At 44.3% G+C, this 7,500-nt stretch overlaps 1 protein-coding gene across 1 annotated transcript in view; it reads left to right on the plus strand.

Moving 5' to 3' along the window:
• The window catches only part of LOC123743349 (protein kinase C beta type-like), a 138,400-nt gene that overhangs the window by 111,071 nt on the left and 19,829 nt on the right, over positions 1-7,500 (plus strand). The gene's annotated exons all lie outside the window — the stretch shown is intronic.

The raw sequence follows: 7,500 nt of genomic DNA on the forward strand, positions 1-7,500 counted from the left end.
GAAGGAAGGAAGGATGGTAAAGATGTGTTGAACAGGAAGGAAGGAAGGAAGGAAGGATGGTAAAGATGTGTTGAACAGGGAAGGATGGAAGGATGGTAAAGGTGTTTGAACAGGAAGGAAGGAAGGATGGAAGGATGGTGAAGGTGTTTGAACAGGGAAGGATGGAAGGATGGTGAAGATGTGTTGAACAGGGAAGGAAGGAAGGATGGTAAAGATGTGTTGAACAGGAAGGAAGGAAGGAAGGAAGGAAGGATGGTAAAGATATGTTGAACAGGGCCCTAAACTGAGAGTGCTGCTATAGGATCAGATCATCAGACTGTGTAGTGTGTCTCCATCTAGTGGCGGAAATATAACACTGCAGGTCAGACTCATTTTATTGGTCACATACACCTGTTTAGCAGATGTTATTGCAGGTGTAGCTAAATGCTTGTGTTTCTAGCTCCGACACTGCAGTAATATCTAACAAGTAATATCTAGCAGTTTCTATAACATATACCCAATACACACACATCTAAAGTAAAGGAATGGAATTAAGAATATATAAATATATGGACGAGCAACGTCAGAGCGGCTAAGATACAGTAGAATAGTATAGAATACAGTATATACATATGAGATGAGTAATACATAGACTAAGATACAGTAGAATAGTATAGAATACAGTATATACATATGAGATGAGTAATACATAGACTAAGATACAGTAGAATAGTATAGAATACAGTATATACATATGAGATGAGTAATACATAGACTAAGATACAGTAGAATAGTATAGAATACAGTATATACATATGAGATGAGTAATACATAGACTAAGATACAGTAGAATAGTATAGAATACAGTATATACATATGAGATGAGTAATACATAGACTAAGATACAGTAGAATAGTATAGAATACAGTATATACATATGAGATGAGTAATACATAGACTAAGATACAGTAGAATAGTATAGAATATAGTATATACATATGAGATGAGTAATACATAGACAGATACAGTAGAATAGTATAGAATACAGTATATACAAATGAGATGAGTAATACATAGACTAAGATACAGTAGAATAGTATAGAATACAGTATATACATATGAGATGAGTAATACATAGACAGATACAGTAGAATAGGATAGAATACAGTATATACATATGAGATGAGTAATACATAGACTAAGATACAGTAGAATAGCATAGAATACAGTATATACATATGAGATGAGTAATACATAGACTAAGATACAGTAGAATAGTATAGAATACAGTATATACATATGAGATAAGTAATACATAGACTAAGATTTATTTATTTATTTTATTCCACCTTTATTTAACCAGGTAGGCAAGTTGAGAACAAGTTCTCATTTACAACTGCGACCTGGCCAAGATAAAGCAAAGCAGTTCGACAACATACAACAACACAGAGTTACACATGGAGTAAAACAAACATACAGTCAATAATACAGTAGAAAAATAAGTCTATATACAATGTGAGCAAATGAGGTGAGATAAGGGAGGTAAAGGCAAAAAAGGCCATGGTGGCAAAGTAAATACAATATAGCAAGTAAAACACTGGAATGGTAGATTTGTAGTAGAAGAAAGTGCAAAGTAGACATAGAAATAATAAGGTGCAAAGGAGCAAAATAAATAAATAAATACAGATATATACAGGAAGTACCAGATAAATGTGGAGCTATATACAGGAAGTACCAATACCAGATCAATGTGGAGCTATATACAGGAAGTACCAGATCAATGTGGAGCTATATACAGGAAGTACCAGATCAATGTGGAGCTATATACAGGAAGTACCAAATCAATGGGAATCTATATACAGGAAGTACCAGATCAATGTGGAGCTATATACAGGAAGTACCAGATCAATGTGGAGCTATATACAGGAAGTACCAGATAAATGTGGAGCTATATACAGGAAGTACCAGATCAATGTGGAGCTATATACAGGAAGTACCAAATCAATGGGAATCTATATACAGGAAGTACCAGATCAATGTGGAGCTATATACAGGAAGTACCAGATAAATGTGGAGCTATATACAGGAAGTACCAGATCAATGTGGAGCTATATACAGGAAGTACCAAATCAATGGGAATCTATATACAGGAAGTACCAGATCAATGTGGAGCTATATACAGGAAGTACCAGATCAATGTGGATCTATATACAGGAAGTACCAGATCAATGTGGAGCTATATACAGGAAGTACCAGATCAATGTGGAGCTATATACAGGAAGTACTAAATCAATGAGGAGCTATATACAGGAAGTACCAGTACCAGATCAATGTGGAGCTATATACAGGAAGTACCAGATCAATGTGGATCTATATACAGGAAGTACCAGATCAATGTGGAGCTATATACAGGAAGTACCAGATCAATGTGGAGCTATATACAGGGAGTACCAGTACCAGATCAATGAGGAGCTATATACAGGGAGTACCAGATCAATGTGGAGCTATATACAGGAAGTACCAGATCAATGAGGAGCTATATACAGGGAGTACCAGATCAATGAGGAGCTATATACAGGAAATACCAGTACCAGATCAATGTGAAGCTATATACAGGAAGTACCAGATCAATGTGGATCTATATACAGGAAGTACTAGTACCAGATCAATGTGGATCTATATACAGGAAGTACCAGATCAATGTGGAACTATATACAGGGGGGGAGACCGGCCTGGATATAGAAGCTATTTTTTAGTCTCTCTGTCCCAGCCTCTCCGCCTTTAAGATGGTAGCAGGGTGAACTGGCTGTAGGTGTCCTGGAGGGCAGGTAGTTTGCCCCCAGTGAATGCGCTGGGCTGACCACTCCACCCTCTGGAGAGCCCTGCGGTTTGCGGACAGTGCAGTTGCCGTACCAGGCGGTGATACAGCCCGTACAGAATGCTCTCGATGGTGCACCTATCTAATATTACACCTGTCTAATATTTAGGGACGGGACGATACCAGTATCGCAATACTGCTATTATCCTGGCAAGGAAACAAAAACACGAAGCGAATTTAACTTCTTTAAAGGAAACAAACATTATTTGTTGAGTTTTTGAAAGAAAAGCATTTCACTGTACTTGTGCATTTGACATTAAAACTCGAATCTAGAAATGATTGTGTTCTGTCTAAAGGGGGCAGTGTTGTACCATCATCAGCTTGTTCTAACATAGTAGAACATGTACAGATGCAGGAGCTTTATTTGAGCCAGTTTGCAGCAACAGGAAATGGGAATTATTACGTGGATTTGAATTTGAATTTACATTTTTTTGTAAGGGGTTGATACAGGGAAAATCAAGTCTGAAATTCCTCACTTTAGAAGCCTTTTTTAATAAAACCACAAATGCTACTTACTACACGTTTAAAATGTCCTCCAGATCTCCTGCAAACAGGGCGATCAAATTAGGATCCTACATCTGTAGTAATGCTGCCTGTTAGAATGTCTGGTAGTATATCATCTCTTTCTGTTGGATAAAGAACCGAGTCGTATTCACTTGACACCAAAACTGAAGAACACCGGACCCCAAACTGGGATGGATTACCTGCACTTTTCCAATAACGGGAAAGGGAAAGGGGGGATACCTAGTCAGTTGTCATGGAGATAATAATGGTGAAAGGGGGGGATACCTAGTCAGTTGTCATGGAGATAATAATGGGAAAGGGGGGGATACCTAGTCAGTTGTCATGGAGATAATAATGGGAAAGGGGGGGATACCTAGTCAGTTGTCATGGAGATAATAATGGGAAAGGGGGGATACCTAGTCAGTTGTCATGGAGATAATAATGGGAAAGGGGGGATACCTAGTCAGTTGTCATGGAGATAATAATGGGAAAGGGGGGATACCTAGTCAGTTGTCATGGAGATAATAATGGGAAAGGGGGGGATACCTAGTCAGTTGTCATGGAGATAATAATGGGAAAGGGGGGGATACCTAGTCAGTTGTCATGGAGATAATAATGGGAAAGGGGGGGATACCTAGTCAGTTGTCATGGAGATAATAATGGTGAAAGGGGGGGATACCTAGTCAGTTGTCATGGAGATAATAATGGGAAAGGGGGGGATACCTAGTCAGTTGTCATGGAGATAATAATGGGAAAGGGGGGGATACCTAGTCAGTTGTCATGGAGATAATAATGGGAAAGGGGGGATACCTAGTCAGTTGTCATGGAGATAATAATGGGAAAGGGGGGATACCTAGTCAGTTGTCATGGAGATAATAATGGTGAAAGGAGGATACCTAGTCTGTTGTCATGGAGATAATAATGGGAAAGGGGGGGATACCTAGTCAGTTGTCATGGAGATAATAATGGGAAAGGGGGGATACCTAGTCAGTTGTCATGGAGATAATAATGGGAAAGGGGGGGATACCTAGTCAGTTGTCATGGAGATAATAATGGTGAAAGGAGGATACCTAGTCTGTTGTCATGGAGATAATAATGGGAAAGGGGGGATACCTAGTCAGTTGTCATGGAGATAATAATGGTGAAAGGAGGATACCTAGTCTGTTGTCATGGAGATAATAATGGGAAAGGGGGGGATACCTAGTCAGTTGTACAACTGAATGCCTTCAACTGAAATGTGTCTTCCGCATTTAACCCCCAACCCCTCTGAATCAGAGAGATTTGGGGGGGCTGCCTTAATCGACATCCACGTCTTCGGCGCCCGGGGAACAGTGGGTTAACTGCCTTGTTCAGGGCCCGGGGAACAGTGGGTTATCTGCCTTGTTCAGGGCCCGGGGAACAGTGGGTTATCTGCCTTGTTCAGGGCCCGGGGAACAGTGGGTTAACTGCCTTGTTCAGGGCCCGGGGAACAGTGGGTTAACTGCCTTGTTCAGGGCCCGGGGAACAGTGGGTCACCTTGTTCAGGGGGCAGAACGACAGATTTGTACCTTGTCAGCTCGGGGATTCGAACTTGCAACCTTTCAGTTACTAACCCAACGCTCTAACCACTAGGCTACCCTGCAACATAAATCCTTTTTTGTTGCAAAAAAAACCCCATTTAGCTACGGTGTGCACTAATGAATAGATCCCCAGCTGCTTGTTAGGGAATAAGGTGCCGTCTGGGACTCAGTTTGATGTGGATGTTGATTTGCTCATAGATGGTCAGTTGTAGTTACAAAGAAACATTGGTTCCCATAATGCAATGGTGTGTGTGTCGTCCATTTAATGTTTCATCCTTAGCCTGTTCTGCTGTACTGACACACACACGTTTATTTTAGTCATTTAGCAGACACTCTTATCCAGAGCGACTTACAGTAGTGAATGCATACATTTTTATTACATTTGTACATACTGGCCCCCCTGTGGGAATCGAACCCACAACCCTGGCGTTGCAAGCGCCATGCTCTACCAACTGAGTTACAGTGGGACTGTGGGACACACACACACACACACACACACACTGACACATACACACACACACACTGACACATGATCAACATTCATTATTAACATAGAGTTGCTAGTCCTACCCTAATGCTAACATAAGTGCTTTCTCTCCCTCTGTGTGTGTGTGTGTGTGTGTGTGTGTGTGTGTGTGTGTGTGTGTGTGTGTGTGTGTGTGTGTGTGTGTGTGTGTGTGTGTGTGTGTGTGTCTCTGTGCCAAGTGTTTTCACAGACATGTTCAGTCTATTCCTTGTCTACGTCTGTCATCCCAACATGTGTCAAGCTGACCACCATTGTCCCTCTGTAGCCAAGAGCTCCAAGGTAACCTGTGATTACAGCCCCATATCCACCGTCCCGTAGCATCTCACATCTGTCACTATGAAGTGTTTTGAAAAGGCTAGTTATGACACACATCACCACCAAAATTATCCCAGAAACCCTAGACCCCACTCCAATTCGCATACCGCCCCCCTAACAGATCCACAGATGATGCAGCCTCTATTGCCACTCCACACTGCCCTTTCCCACCTGGACAAAAGGAACACCTATGTGAGAATGTTGTTCATTGATTACAGCTCAGTGTTCAACAACATAGTTCCCTCAAAGCTCATCACTAAGCTAAGGATCCTGGGACTAAACACCCTCTGCAACTGGATCCTGGACTTCCTGACGGGCCGCCCCCAGGTGGTGAGGGTAGGTAACAACACATCCTCCATGCTGATCCTCAACACGGGGGCCCCTCAGGGGTGCGTGCTCAGTCCCCTCCTGTACTCCCTGTTCACTCACGACTCCACGGCCAGGCAAGACTCCAACACCATCATTAAGTTTGCTGACGACACAACAGTGGTAGGCCTGATCACCGACAACGACGAGACAGCCTATAGGGAGGAGGTCAGAGACCTGGCTGTGTGGTACCAGGACAACAACCTCTCCCTCAACGTGATCGAGACCAAGGAACTGATCGCGAACTAGAGGAGAACGAGGCGAGAGCCCTCCTCCATCCACATCGACTGGGCTGTAGTGGAGCGGGTCGAGAGCTGTAGTGGAGCGGGTCGAAGGGCTGTAGTGGAGCGGGTCGAGGGCTGTAATGGAGCGAGTCGAGAGCTGTAGTTTAGCGGGTCGAGGGCTGTAGTGGAGCGGGTCGAAGGGCTGTAGTGGAGCGGGTCGAGGGCTGTAGTGGAGCGGGTCGAGGGCTGTAATGGAGCGAGTCGAGAGCTGTAGTTTAGCGGGTCGAGAGCTGTAGTGGAGCGGGTCGAGGGCTGTAGTGGAGCGGGTCGAGGGCTGTAGTGGAGCGGGTCGAAGGGCTGTAGTGGAGCGGGTCGAGGGCTGTAGTGGAGCGGGTCGAGGGCTGTAATGGAGCGAGTCGAGAGCTGTAGTGGAGCGGGTCGAGGGCTGTAGTGGAGCGGGTCGAAGGGCTGTAGTGGAGCGGGTCGAGGGCTGTAGTGGAGCGGGTCGAAGGGCTGTAGTGGAGCGGAGTCGAGGGCTGTAGTGGAGCGGGTCGAAGGGCTGTAGTGGAGCGGGTCGAGGGCTGTAGTGGAGCGGGTCGAAGGGCTGTAGTGGAGCGGGTCGAAGGGCTGTAGTGGAGCGGGTCGAGGGCTGTAGTGGAGCGGGTCGAAGGGCTGTAGTGGAGCGGAGTCGAAGGGCTGTAGTGGAGCGGAGTCGAGGGCTGTAGTGGAGCGGGTCGAAGGGCTGTAGTGGAGCGGGTCGAGGGCTGTAGTGGAGCGGGTCGAAGGGCTGTAGTGGAGCGGGTCGAAGGGCTGTAGTGGAGCGGGTCGAGATCTTCAAGTTTCATAACACTAAGGACTTAACATTTTTTCATTTATTTTTAATTTAACCTTTATTTAAACTAGGTAAGTCAGTTAAAGAACAAATTCTTACTTACAATGACGGACTACTAAAAAAGGCAAAAAGAGGCCTAGTTAAATAAGGGCCGCACAAACCCAGACAGTCGTGAAGAGGGAACGGCAGCGAGGCTGAACAAATTTGGCATCGGCCCCTGAGTTCCTCGAAAAGTTCTACAGCTACACCACTGAGCTACTCTCAGACCAACAGGCTCCAAGACAGCTTCTACCCCCCAAGCTATAAGACTGCTAAAT

Source organism: Salmo salar, chromosome 03, assembly GCF_965601325.2.
Source record: "Salmo salar chromosome 03, fSalSal1, whole genome shotgun sequence".
In the NCBI taxonomy this organism is placed as follows: domain Eukaryota; kingdom Metazoa; phylum Chordata; class Actinopteri; order Salmoniformes; family Salmonidae; genus Salmo; species Salmo salar.